General features: G+C 38.0%; 1 long non-coding RNA gene across 1 annotated transcript; it reads left to right on the top strand.

Moving 5' to 3' along the window:
- The first annotated feature begins 1,524 nt into the window (after positions 1-1,524).
- LOC137043661 (uncharacterized) lies at positions 1,525-12,489 on the top strand. The gene is made up of 3 exons (XR_010898554.1): positions 1,525-1,726; positions 5,209-5,402; positions 11,530-12,489. It is a non-coding gene; the product is annotated as an uncharacterized lncRNA (long non-coding RNA).
- The last annotated feature ends 2,001 nt before the right edge of the window (positions 12,490-14,490 follow it).

The following is a 14,490-nucleotide window of genomic DNA, read 5'->3' on the forward strand; positions in this document are numbered from 1 at the left end:
TATTTTGTTTTTATTCAATTTATAATTACACCTTATAATTATTATTAATTGAAAGAGAAAACTCTTTCATCATTTATGGCTTTATTATGCTTTCTTTTGCTGTGGCACTGGGCACAACACACAACATAGATACTATACTCAAAAATGTATAGCATTTGACAGATTTCTATATCGCCCAGCCAGGTCCCTGCAGATAAGAACATACGAGTAGAACATCATATCCTGGAGCAGCTGTTACTGTGAGTTATTGTAATGTGTGAAGAGGTAGATTGGTCCACTGTTTAACAAAACCATGGCAACAGCCTGCAAATAGCCCTCACGCTGATTAGTTGATTGACTTGCTAAGTTCAGAATGCGGTGGGAAAATGAAGTATGTTACACACACCTCCCTGCCAACCCAGTTCACCCCTGCCAGAACAATCTAAGAGCTTGGTTCCCCCGAGTTCATTTTCCTGGAGGCATTTTCGTCTCAGCGAGGTGGATGTCGGCAGGTGAAACAATCAGTGGTTGGTGGATGGACAGGATTTAAATGAGATGACAAAGCAATTTTTCATTTCCTTCTAGCAAGCTGTCTAAATAAGTAGAGACGGAGTTGCTTCCCATCTGCAAAAATGATACATCTGAGCGGGAGGTCAAAAGTCAGTTTCTTGTTCTACCCCAAGAACTATTGAAAAAAAAAAAATAAAAAAAAAAAATAAATAACGTATGTCCTTAAACTTAAAGGCCCGCTGAAGTGTTTGAAACATGCCGCATTATTCAATGTGTTGACGTAATTTCCCCTGAAACAGCTTCAGTTGTTAGCAGCTTCTCCCCTCTTTTGAAACAGCCAATAGCGTTTCGTTAATATACAGTTCGACTAGAGCAAAAGAGCGGACCTTTCTGTTTGGTAAAGCCAGTTTCCTCTAACACTGTTTACCATCATAATCTCCTCCATATCGCTTTGAAATGTAGCATTCTCTGCAGAATTCAAATGGGTCGATATGTTTAATGTCTGCGCGGACTCGCGCATATGATCCGCGCTGCGCTCTCGTGTCTGTAGCCTAAATTTAGACCAGAGTCATCGGAGTGCGCTGCTGCGGTGTGTGAAACTAACGTGAAAACAGACTTCATTTGCCTCAAATTAAAGCATATTTACACTGAATCGTTTCCTATCACATATACAGTATGCTATGTGCTGTTGTGGCAAAATGCAAATCTTGGTATAGCCATATGTTTACCTTCCCATGGTGTGATATATGCAGTACATGACATACGTGTACTATGAGCTATACATGGGCTACGTGACATCCTGACTTAAAGAACGGCCTGTATGGAAATGTACTGAGGGGGGAGGATGCTGCCAACAGTAGAAGAGATTGTGACTTTGTTATGACTTCAATGTACGCTTGATGTGGCCTTGTGGTTGCACCAACCGTGCCTCTTTCTTGCAAGAAACTTTGTATTGTTAAATAAACCTTTATAATTAGGATTGGCTAATGTTTGTCTCTTATTCAGTCAAGCGACAAAGTCAATTATTTTGCCATTACAATTTGGTGTCAGATGGTGGGATCCCTTGGATGTCCCGTCTGGACCCCGTGAGCGGACGGTGACTGATCATCCTGGACGTTAGAGTCACAGCCTTACCCCGACATGATTGAGGGAGAAGGGCTGACTGCTCAGGGGGGTCCGGAGGGTCCGACCACTGAGATCAGAGAAACGAACCCGAGGTGGCAACGGGACGCTTCTGGTAAGAGACAAACTTAAAATTCAGGGGAATTTTAATGTGTTTAAATGAGAGTTTAATTTGAGAACTTGGTTTAATTTGAGAATTTGGGTTAAAAGATTAGAGGAAACCTTAATTGTAAAAGAGAAAACCATAGTGAGAGCCTGACTCTGTGATCATTGTGACTAAGATATTCTGGGAAAACTGAGATCATGGAACGTGATCAAGAAGTTTTGGGAGAATTGAGGTTACGTGGGTGATTAAAATATTCTGGGAGAATTGAGACCACGCAAGTGGTTAAGAAATTTTGGAGAAATTTAAATCATGCCAGTGGTTGAGATATTTCCATGATGATTGAGACTACGTTAGTTGGGGAGGATTGATATTTGAGGATTTAAACTTGGAACGAGTTTTGGAGAATTCATATCCGAGGAAGATACTAAGGGGTTAAGACATCCGGAAGAAATTGAGATCACATAGAGGGCGCTTGGAAAAGCGTCCGACCCATCTGTCCTGGGTGAAGGATCAGATCTGTGAGAGACGTTCTACAGATTAATAGCGTGCACGTGAAAGATCACAGAGACAGACTATCAATATGGGGAAATCTTAAAGCAAGCTAGCAGAATATACACCGTTTTTTTGACAAATGAGAAATAATATGAGGAAAAATGAATGCAAGGTATAAGGAAGTAAAATAATTTGATTATGATTCCCAGAAGAGGGAATGTTGTGTTTCACCAGACTGAGAGTCTGTTGAAGAGGGGAGATAAATCGAAGAGCTGTTGTGGGAAATGTGTGTGAGAAACGTGAAATGTGCTATGTGAAGCAGATAACAGGGAAAGTGAAAGGGTTGTCTCGTTACACAGAAGCCACACCATGTAGAAATTAGTAAATGTGTGTCAACAACTGACCGATTTCAGCCGCAGCTTCAGCAGTGTAGGGGGTGGGCTGTAGATTCTAGAGAGCATTTGATTGGACAGAAGATTTGACGAGAAGGTGAAGTCTGCGATGATGTCATCAAAATCTGAGATTCGTTTTTAAGGAAGTGAGAGACTGTACATTTTGAATGCTTATACCTCCTAAATGCAAATTGTGTCATAGTTTTGGAATATACCAGCTTATTCATAACTTTAAGGCTAACACAGTCATACTAAAAGCTAAAAAACTTCCATTTTTATTTCAGTGGGCATTTAGGCATATTCTAAAGTCCCCCCTCCTTTTTTTAAGTTTTAAAATTTCTTCATTCCTTAAAGGGATAGTTCACCCACAAATAAAAATGTGATGTTAATCTGCTTACCCCCAGTGTCTTTGTTTCTTCAGTAGAACAAATTTGAACTCCAAACGTTGCAGTCTTCCAGTTGTATAATGCATGTCAATGGTAACACGTGAGAATAATAAGAACTATGAGAGTAAACAAACATGCAAACACAAATCCATATTAAACCCTGCGGCTCGTGACACGAAACGATTGGTTGTTGGGAGAAACTGAAGAGTTTTTATTTTAAAAAGTTTTTTACTTCGCATGCGATCTATGTACAACAGTATCCACTATGCAGCATCACTTCTAGCGGTTTAGGTCAAATGTACACAATAAGGCTTATCTCAATCGGTGGAAGTGATCTCTCATGCATATCTCCGCCATATTGCATATTTTGAACTTACCTATTGGAAGTGACGGCGTGCTGAAAACTGATGTACATAGTGTTGCAGTTAAGTGATCCAATAATAACTTAATTATTGTGATTCTATATTTGCCTCACATTTCAGGATTAAAATGTTAAATGGACTGCATTTGTATTAGCCTAGAAATCTAGACGCACCCTAGCGGCAGCAAATCTAATCTGCCGCGAGTGTCGTCTAGCAACTCTCAGTACACTTCTGAGCTGTAAAAGCCAAACTCTGGTCGGGCCAATCACATCATGTATAGAGTCGGTGGGCGGGGCTTAACATAATGACGGCCAAGTTGCGCTTGCCTGCTACTAGTAAACACAGAAACTGGCAAACGGCGGTCTTTCGAATCAGCTTTGACCGCGACTCTGGAGTACTTGGAGTTAAGCTTTTATCTGAGAAAAGAACAAATAACAGCACTGAAGTCACTCTTAAGAAGTAAAGATATGTTCTGAGTTTTGCCGACCGGATATGGTCTGTCAACTAGCTCTGCTTCACCTTCATTGCTATGGTTGGTTGTAGCACTATCTAATTGCGTGCACGTCATGCAGAGGGAGTTTGAAAGACAACCGTTTATCCCACCCCTCGAATTGAGCCCTGTCTATGGTGAGTTCTTAGACCAAACATCTTGATGTGGGTCTGGCTTGTCAGGCTACATGTATATAGCACTTTTAACAGATTTTGATTTTAACCCATTGTGTTATCTGTCTCTTTAACACTACACAGTTTATATACGGTACATGTTGATGCTAACTGGGCAGACATTTTTGACACACCCACAAAACAAGAGAAAGCGTATCTCAAACCCGTTGCACACCGTTTCCAGAACACATGGCGTTCAACCCGGAAACCGTAGTAGCAAAACATTGCGCACAGGTTTGAGATTGACCGTGCCCCTGGCTTCTGTTAAAACTCCCTGCTTCACAATATAATAAAGCCCCGTCCCCCCCTCTCGTGCCGTGATTGGTTACAAGTTTGTTCGATTTCAAACCACATTTTTAAACTCTTTTTACTGCAGTTTAAAGGAGAAAATACTCAGCAATGGTGTTGACTTTGAATTTGCACATGGTTTGTCTGAAAGCATATTAAAAACACCACATAGACATACAAACAACTTTAAAAACTTGATTTTCACCACAGGGGGTCTTTAAGTTAAGCAGGAATGACAGAGAGATAGATTAAAAAAAAAAAAAAACTTGATGAAAGATTCTGAAGGCAAACATTCTTTTGAAATGCTTTAGAAATATGATGTATATGTTTAAATATTAAGAGCATGTTAATAAATTATACATTTGTTTTTTTATAAATATTCTTTATATTTGTATATGACATCACATTTGAAGTGTAAATACAACTATCCAAAACAACTTCCACTAAGTTCCACTTGAAACATCACATTTATAGTTTGAATAAAATTCACAAACCATTTCTCCAACCTTTGGCTATAATATTCATGACAAAATAAATCAATGTTGAATGTTCATTTGAGGTGTAAAAAAGCAATCTTGCCACTTCTGATCTTAACCTGAGACAAATGTAAAAGGGCAAATAAAACCAGGAACTAAAAAGTAAATAGGGTCAGTGTTGATTTCTTGTTAACAACAGAGAAAAACTGAACACCCCTCCAAGGCACCAGCTGGGAAAGCCACCTGTTTCAAAACATGTTTTCTTTTAAAATCTGCACCCAATTAGATGGTTAGTAATTTTAGTATGTGTTATGCTTCAGTGAGTACTATGTTAAGAACTTTACAGCAACATAAATAATATAAAATGCTTAGAAAAGATCTCGCGCAGGATTGGCAAAGGCTCACGATTCTCACACCTTTGATTTTTGGCAGGTTGGCACCTTGGTGATGCGTAGGACAACCAGTATGGCACGGTAATTGGCTGCGCGTCGTGACATCGACTCAGCTGGTACCCAAAGAGAGAGCCAAAACACCCACATGATTTCTCAAATCAAAAACAGAGCACGTTGGAGATCGAGTAAGGATTATTTCATTAAAGCCGTAATCCCTTCCGAAGCATCTAGGAGGTCAGTTCCGTTAGCATGTCTGTCAATGTCATTTTTGCATGCACTTTAGAGTCGGATGTCAAGTTCCCTTTATTTATATAGTGCTTTATACAATACAGACTGTTTTAAAGCAGCTCTACAGGGATAAACTGGAAAATGACAGAATCAATGATACAAATAGAACTTTAAAAATATAAGACAATATCATTATCCGGCTCAATGGAATTCAAGTTTTTTTCTTATCCAAGAGAGTCAGATTAGTATATTACTGTAAAATGAAATGTACCTAACTAAGCCAGCCAAAGGTGACAAGGAACCCAAACTCCATCAGGTCACAGAAATTAAGAAAAAAAGCTTGGGAGAAACCAAGCTCAGTCAGGGGGCCAGTTCTCCTCTGGATGTGAACAGTGTCAGCTGAAAACACTGGTACACAGGAGGTGAACTAAAATAGAGGAGGCACAATAAATTGGTCTGAGGATGCCTCCCAATTAGCGATGTAACGGTTTAGACGGTTGAAAATTGATACAAATGTGTGACGATTCAAGTCGGTTGCGATGTTAAACAAATCGCAATATACACTTTAAACAGCAGGGACTCTAAAACCATATACTGTGACCTTGTGTACAGGCACGGTAGCAACGAGCAAGTTGTAGCTAGTGATATGGACTGTGCGTGCACACTGGCGTGAATAAGAGTGAGTGCGAGCGCACAACGGCAAGCACATAGTTTATGTCAACTCATTTAAATCGGAGGTGTGGTGGCATTTTGACTTTCCAAAGACTAATAATCACCACAGTGAGATGCTCCAGCCACCTCCGTCTGCATGTAAAAAGATATAATCCACCGACCGGTGGATTTGCAGCCCCACTCACAGTGTTGAAGGCGACTGCCATGTAGATCACAAGGTGCATCAGTGTTTTCACAGCGAAAGATTCATGGCTGTGTTCTGCCAACACAGTCTCACTCCCTTCTCGTCAAATGTCTGACGCATGGTCAAGGAACCCTAGCGTTATTTTTAATGCATGGGTAACCCCTTTAGTGGCATTTTTCGATGAGCAGAGTACTCTATTCATTTAAATTAGAAACCTTTGACGTCATCATAATGAAATTATATATTGCGTTATGATTTTGCCATAATGACATGCTTTAACATGTAACCCAACCCCATTCTATCCCTAAACCTACCCCTTGTGTATATGATATAAAAAAACTGGATATAATACGACTGCAAGTACACTTTATTAAAAAAATACAAAAGTTCCAAGTGTTAAGAGTTCAAAACAATTGATTTGTGTGAAGGAAATCCCCAAAAGCGAACAGCTTTTCCATCCATCCACCCGATGAAACGTTACGACAGATTTCATAGTGAAATTCCATTGGCTCTCGTATGGCTCATGACCATTTGCGTCAGTACTTCAGTATTTATTATGAAATGCTTTTTGCATTTGCTCTTGTGTGTCTTGTGAATGACATTTGAATCATCATTTGAATGAGATACGAATTAATTTGTTCATGGAGCAGCGGGATCTTCATTTCAGCGATTAAAACATTAAGATCAACGCTGTTCTTGACATGAAGACATCATATGACTTCAGAAGACTTGGAATGCAACATGATTTAATACTTTAATACTGTTTTGGTCAGTTTTTGCAATAAATACATGTGACTGTACTTTTATTTGCCTGTTATGTGTTTTATATTGTTGAGAAGTGGGTAGGTTTAGGGCAGGAGTTGGGTTAGTTGCTCCGAAATATAAAAGTAGCCTATAAGTATTCATAAAATCATGTCTAGTTTTACAAATGCAAAGTATTAAACGCGTATTGATCGGACGCATTAGTCAAACAATTGAAATGAATGGAGCACGCCTGCTCGTTACAAAATGACGCTAAAGGGGTACCCCGTGTGTTCAAAAGTGACGCCAGGGTCTCTTGACCATTTGTCAAACATTTGATGAGTAGGGAGTGAGACTGTTGTTTTTTGCCGTAGAAAATAGATTCTAGGCTCTGTTGCAAACTGTAAGCTGTATTTTTTTTCTATCTGTTTCTCTAAATGTGTACATGGATTTTTTTCCAATCATTTGCGCATTATTATGGCATATTTATTTAAATGTGTTCTGTTTTTCAAACTCTTGCAAGTGTAATGATATAAATTATATTTTAAATATTGCCCTTTTGTCACTGTCACTGTTGTACTGAATGTTCCCTAGTGTTTTTATTTCTGCTATTCATTGGTGCAGGAAGAGGGTGAAGAATCTGAAACAACCTCCTCCCAAGAAAACACCATTGGAAGATCTCCTTGAAGGGACTTTTTGAGGATTTGTTTTACATTTTCGATTGAGCTATTATTTGACATAAAGTATCAATTTAAATTTACAAAGAAATACACAGAATCATTTGTATTAAATAATATTTTGTAAAAACAAAACAAAAAACAATCAAACAAACAAAAACAAAAAAAACCTTGAGAAAATCGTATCATGACTTTAGTATTGTGAAACGTATCGCATCGTGATTTGAGTAAATTGTTTAATCGTGTTGAATCATGTGAGTCGTTGAGTGATATTTTTTTTGAGTTATATATGTTTGTTTTAATGTATTCTTGCTTAAAAGGATACTTAACCGCTTTTTTATATTAAACTGTTATTCTCTTAAATAAAACTAGTTGATACATATCTCATGTGAGTGCGTGCACTTAATCTCTCTGACGTGCGGTGATGATCTGATCCACTAAGCCTAGTTCATTCACTATGGTACCAAACAGAGATCAAGTTAGAAGCGACCAAACACCTCCACATTTTCCCTATTTAAATACAGTTACACAAATAGTTGAACGACCTAGTATGGTGACATAAAATAAAACTTGACGCTTTTCTTAGAGGGTTAAAATGGAACTATAATGTATGGCAGAATAGCACTGAGAGTACTTTGACTCTTCGCAGTAAAAAGTAAAAAGGCGGATGTTTCAGCCGGGACTTTTTACTGTGTCAACTCGTTCAACTCTGAATTGAGGCTAAGATTGAGGATTTGACGTCATTGACAGGTGACCCAATGAGACAGTGTTCTAGATTTATCTGGATTTAAACATTGCTGAAAACGCTTGGGATAATGTAGGTAAAAAAAAACATACACCATTGTTCTAGTGGTATTTGGATATTATAATCTAACAATCTTATATATTGTGCCTTTAATTATATTTGTAGGAAACATCCCTCAATTCCATAATGTTTATACTGCTTTATTTCAGTCTGTTTATACATCTATATACATTTTATAATGAACAATTCAACCAAAATGTAAAATGTTTACCTCAAAGCAGTTTAGTTGTTGTCTGTACAAAAAAATAAAGAAAAAACCTTTAGTTATGCTTTTTTAATTTATTTTTTATTGCAAAACTAAAAACGTTTTTAGCCATGTATGGTGAGATAAGATTTGAAGCAGTTTTTTTTTTTTTTTTTATCATTCAGGATGACATGTGACTACATTATCATCCAGAGACTAGTGGTGCCTGCAGCTGTATATTAGTTTGCTTATATATGGAATTCACTGAAGGGGAAATGAAAGGAGTGAACAGAGCACATACATTAATTAGGACAGAGCACATACATTAATATGTAAATATGTGTCATGTGCCTCCTGAGTTTAGCATCTCAGCAAGATGGACATCTATAGTAGAAGACTGATCTTTTGATGCTTACTGTAAGTCATTACAATGGGAACCACAGTAGATATGCCTGATATTAACTACACATTGTCATTCGTTTTGTGTAGTACACTAGTGACCAATATAATTGCAGCAATATATAAAATCAACATCAGTGGAAATATGCTTTTGTTTCTGACCTATATCACATTGCTGCACTTTTATGAAAGCAATAAACCTGCTGTGTAGAAATATATACGTGTTGAAACTAATAATGTCCAGTTTGACAAAGAGAGAGAAAAAAAAACTGACATGGTCCAAAGGATGAGGTTTTTGTGAGTGAATGATTGTGTTCTTTTTTTGAGAGAGAGAGAGAATGAGAACAGAAGTAAAGCTGAGTACCAGATAAAATCAGCACACAAGATCATGTCATGGCAGGTAATGATTCATACATGTGGGATTAGCTTAACAGACTTCAAGATGACATAAAAGCTGGTCATCGATTTTAGAAAATACTGAGTGCTGTTGGACAGCACTGACCGGATGACATGGACCAAATCTGCAGCCCACTCTAATAAATAAACGTAAATAAACACTGTTATTAAGGGTGTGATCATGTTTGGCAGGATTGGTTCAATTAAAACAAAGCTGTGATTGCTCTGTCCAATTCATTTGATTAAATGTGGACGATACTATCCAAACCCTGTTGTGCAACAAATAAGCGGGCAGAGACCACTGAAAACGTGGGTCTCTGTCCACTTCCAAACAAATGCTGGTGCAAACTTCGACAGACATATGAAAGCAACACGGACAAAAAACATCTAAACAAATCAAAAATGATTCACCAGAAGCAACCATTTAAGTTTAGAAACCAAAAAAATCTATTTTATTCGGATTTCAAATGCAGTTTGCACTCTTTTATAGTGCCTTCAGTATTACTTAATAATATTTATTACAACTAATTTCAGTGCTTTTTTTTCAGTTAGTTGCCAAGGAATACACACTCACCTAAAAGATTATTAGGAACACCACACTAATACTGTGTTTGACCCCCTTTCGCCAATGTGGCATTGATTCAAAAAGGTGCTGAAAGCATTATTTAGAAATGTTGGCCCATATTGTTAGGATCGCATCATGCAGTTGATGGAGATTTGTGGGATGCACATCCAGGGCATGAAGCTCCCGTTCCACCACATCCCAAATATGCTCTATTGGTTGAGATCTGGAGACTGTGGGGGGCATTTTAGTACAGTGAACTTATTGTCAAGTTCAAGAAACCAATTTGAAATTATTCAAGCTTTGTGACATGGTGCATTATCCTGCTGGAAGTAGCCATCAGAGGATGGGTACATGTTGGTCATAAAGGTTTATGCCATTCTCTTATTCTCATTACTCTCATTCTGTTTACACCAAATTTTGACTCTACCATCTGAATGTCTTAACAGAAATCGAGACTCATCAGACCGGGCAACATTTTTCCAGTCTTCAACTTTCTAATTTTGGCGAGCTCATGCAAATTGTAGCCTCTTTTTCCTATTTGTAGTGGAGATGAGTGGTACCCAGTGGGGTCTTCTGCTGTTGTAGCCCATCTGCCTCAAGGTTGTGCATTTTGTGGCTTCACAAATGCTTTGCTGCTTACCTCAGTTGTAACGAGTGGTTATTTCAGTCAAAGTTGCTCTTCTATCAGCTTGAATCAGTCGGCCCATTCTCCTCTGACCTGTAGCATCAACAAGGCATTTTCGCCCACAGGACTGCTGCATACTGGATATTTTTCCCTTTTCACGCCATTGTTTGTAAACCCTAGAAAACCCAATTTTGAGTGTGGCATGGTTTTTGGTGCCAAACGGGCCTGTCTGAGTATTTCACAATCTGCTCCGTTACTGGTATTTTCATGCACAACCATTTCAAACAAAAACAAAAAAATAATACATATTATATACATATATAAATCAGCAGCTCAGGTCCAGGCTCATGGGACGACTTGCTGACAGATCATGGTTACACATGTGAAATCCTCTGTGATGTCTTTCCTGATCTAAGACTGCTCTTGCCATGCTGTAGAAACCTGAATAATGCAGAATATACCATGAAAGGTTTGGCCTGCCATAGAGGCAATGAAACCTTTATAAGAGGAAATCCTAGCGCACCTTTTATCAACCCAAAATCAAAGACATGAGAAATTATATGAAATATTTAATTCCTTTATACTTAAAGGAATAAAAAAAAATTTAGAAAAAAAAATGTGCTTTTGTATATTGTGACAATTGTCTTTTTTATGACAATTAAGTTTGTTTTATGCCAATTCTCATGTCGCAGATGCAGCAAATGCTAAGCAATTGTGTTCACATTACTGTGTTAAAATGGGGGGGGGGGAGTCTATCCAAAATGTACATGCTTATTTTCATAAATTAATTGCTTAATTGCCCATTCTTTTATTTTGATTTTGCAGTTGAATGTGACCTGAACATGTTTTTTTGTGAGATTCAGCCTTGCTTTTTTGTCTTTGTAGGTCATCTGCTCATCTCATTCAGCTCTCTTTAGCAGCAGATGGTCTCCTTAAGATCCAAAATGGATCTTCTCCAGTTGTTATTTCCATCCTGCTTGCATCAACAAGGTCAAAGCAAGCAATTCATTTTCCCTCACTAATAAACATCGGAGCATATTTTTTCAAAATGCTAATGGAAATGCTCAAGAACACACTTCTACATGCAATATAACTATTGGAAACAAACGCCCTCCAATACATTTTTCTGAAAAAAAAAAAAAAAAAAAAAAAAGTTTTGATTTCTTTGGGGGGTAAAGGAATTGACATACTCATACAAATCAATTGCTGTATAATAAACATGTTTACACGAAAGCAGCTATTCCACTGGTTGTCTAGCAATGCATTCCGGCCCCAATTATATGCACATTAAGCACAGAAAATCACAGCATTTCAATTTCAGACACCATGCAGGTACAATAATGATCATCAAGTTGAAATAGTGTTGCTTCCATAGGCATACATTTCATGCATCATTTTCATCTAAATCAATTTTGAAAATAATTTAGTATGAGATACCCATAAATGAAGCATTGACCTCAACCGAAATCTCAAGTCATGTAGGTGATGTTGAACCTTTTTTGTTATTCAAAGCATTAATAGTGGACAAATGCAGGATGGATGAAATTGTTAACAGAATATGCGTGAAATCAATAACTCAAATATATGCATTCTACAACAGCATGTAAGTACACATTGGATTAAATATTACCATATTGCTACCACTGTGCATGCAATGTTAAGTTTATTGATTCAATTCCCAGACAGAGCATGGACTTTTAAAATGTGTAACTGTTTTTGATAAAAGTGTCTGTCGTATTCCTCAATGGTTATCAAACATATTCCAACGTGGGAGTTGCTTTTCCCCATGTATTTTAAAGTGTATATTATGACATAGCAAGTAAAATAAAGGCTTTTTAAATAATTTTAAAAAAGAGTTCCTTGGATTTTCTTTTTTCTACTTTTATTTGAATTCCCGACCACAAAGAGCACCTTCAAACATCTCACTGAACTCACCGAGCACCCCAGACTTTTTTGTTTTTTCCAAATCCCAACAGTGCTCGAGCAATTATATGATGGTAATGTTTACACTTATGATTATGGACTTTATTTCCATTTTCACCTTTCACCTCGGACCAAGCACATTCCGAAGGATGTTTATCATAAGGGACAGTACGTGTATGTTTAGGAACAGCAAACCTTGAGCCACAGAATAGAGGGGATTTTCTGAAAATTACTTAAAAAAATGTCTTCAAATCTTAGTCATAAATAATTTTGAAAACCAAACTGAATATTTTAACAGCTCAATAAAACCTTCATTCTGCTGTGACATGTCTGATTCATCAAAGTGTTTCAAGGGTTGAGTGACATTTGCCAGAGCTCCATTTAACATCATAAAGCACCTCGCTTTAATGTCGCTCTCATTTTCCTATCTTACATTTACCCCCCTCCACCGTAACCACCCCCCTCTCTTGTACCCACTTCCTGTCTCCTGTTTGATGCAATCTCAAATGCTTCAGTGTAATTTGCCCCTCAATTATTTTGTGTCTCTCCCTCGCTCTCTCTTTTTTTTTCTTTTTTTTTTTGTGGAGGCTGTTGATGTGCATTTTTACAGTTACAAAAAGTCCCTGTCAAATAAATTAGTGAGATGCTTTGGATAGATGAGTCTAATCAGAAGATGTTATCTGCAAACGCTAATGACATAGAGAGTTAATGAACAGTACTTTACTTAAGACCTGTAACTTGAGTCATTTTACTGCATCAGAGGACCAATCTCATTTAACTCAAATTGGTTATTCTTTTAATCAGTGTTGAAGCCACTCTGTATGTGTGTCTCTTGGGCCAAGATACACTGGCATTTACATTGGAGATTATTTGGGGGGATGTGTTTAATGAAGCTTGTGAATCAAAATGCTGTCAACCCATTATACATAACCCATTAACTCTTGAATGCATGACTGTTTCACCAAACATTCTTACATATTCGGGTCGTTAGCGACCCGGATCTATATTTAACATGGATGTCTATCTACGTATCTCTACCACGGATGGCGAAAACTAAACATTTTCTTGAATTAACCACCGAGCTTCATTAGCCGGTTGAAACCGGTTAACCGATTCGTTTAAAATATGCTGCGCTATTTTGAAATAGCAGCTGTGAGCCCCGCCTGCAATTTGGCAACTCTGTCGCATCTCTCTATTATCTCTCTGCTGCTCGCTCACACTCACGTTACTTTTTTAAAATCCCCTACAGCACGAAACGCGGCACCGAGGAGCTTGTTTGTAATCGACAAACAAATGGCTCCTTAGTTTCGAAATGGTTTGAGTACAAGGTGATCACGTTGAAAATAAAGGCATTTGTCTAGCGTTCGAAGCTCATTTGAAACATTGCCGCAGCTCATTTAAGAAAATAACAGCTCCGAAGAGACGCCGCTTTAGTTCGAGGTAGTGCTAACAATAATAAAGAAAGACGATGATCAACACCTTTTGTGTTACCACTGAAATGTTGATGTAATATATTTCCAAATGTAAGCCCATCTTATGCGGAATTCACGCTTCATACTGTCGTCTGCCCTGGCTCTAACCTCGAGTGTTTTAGCCTGTTTACTTTTTGCAAACCTTGTGAACGCAAACCCAAATGCTGTGACCTCGTGTCAAATGTTTTTATTGGTTTATTAAAGGGGGGGTGAAACACTCAGTTTCAGTCAATCTCATGTCAATCTTGAGTACCTATAGAGTAGTATTGCATCCTTCATATCTCCGAAAAGTCTTTAGTTTTATCATATTTATAAAAGAAATATAGGCTGTACCGAGTCTTTCCGGAAAAAACCGAGCGCCTGGAGGCGTATCGTGTGGGCGGAGCTAAAGAATGACAAGCGCGCAAAGCGGTGACGTCCTCAAGCGTGGAGGAACCCATGGCTATGTCAG

The sequence above is a fragment of the Pseudorasbora parva genome, chromosome 16, assembly GCF_024679245.1.
Source record: "Pseudorasbora parva isolate DD20220531a chromosome 16, ASM2467924v1, whole genome shotgun sequence".
NCBI classification, from domain to species: Eukaryota; Metazoa; Chordata; class Actinopteri; order Cypriniformes; family Gobionidae; genus Pseudorasbora; species Pseudorasbora parva.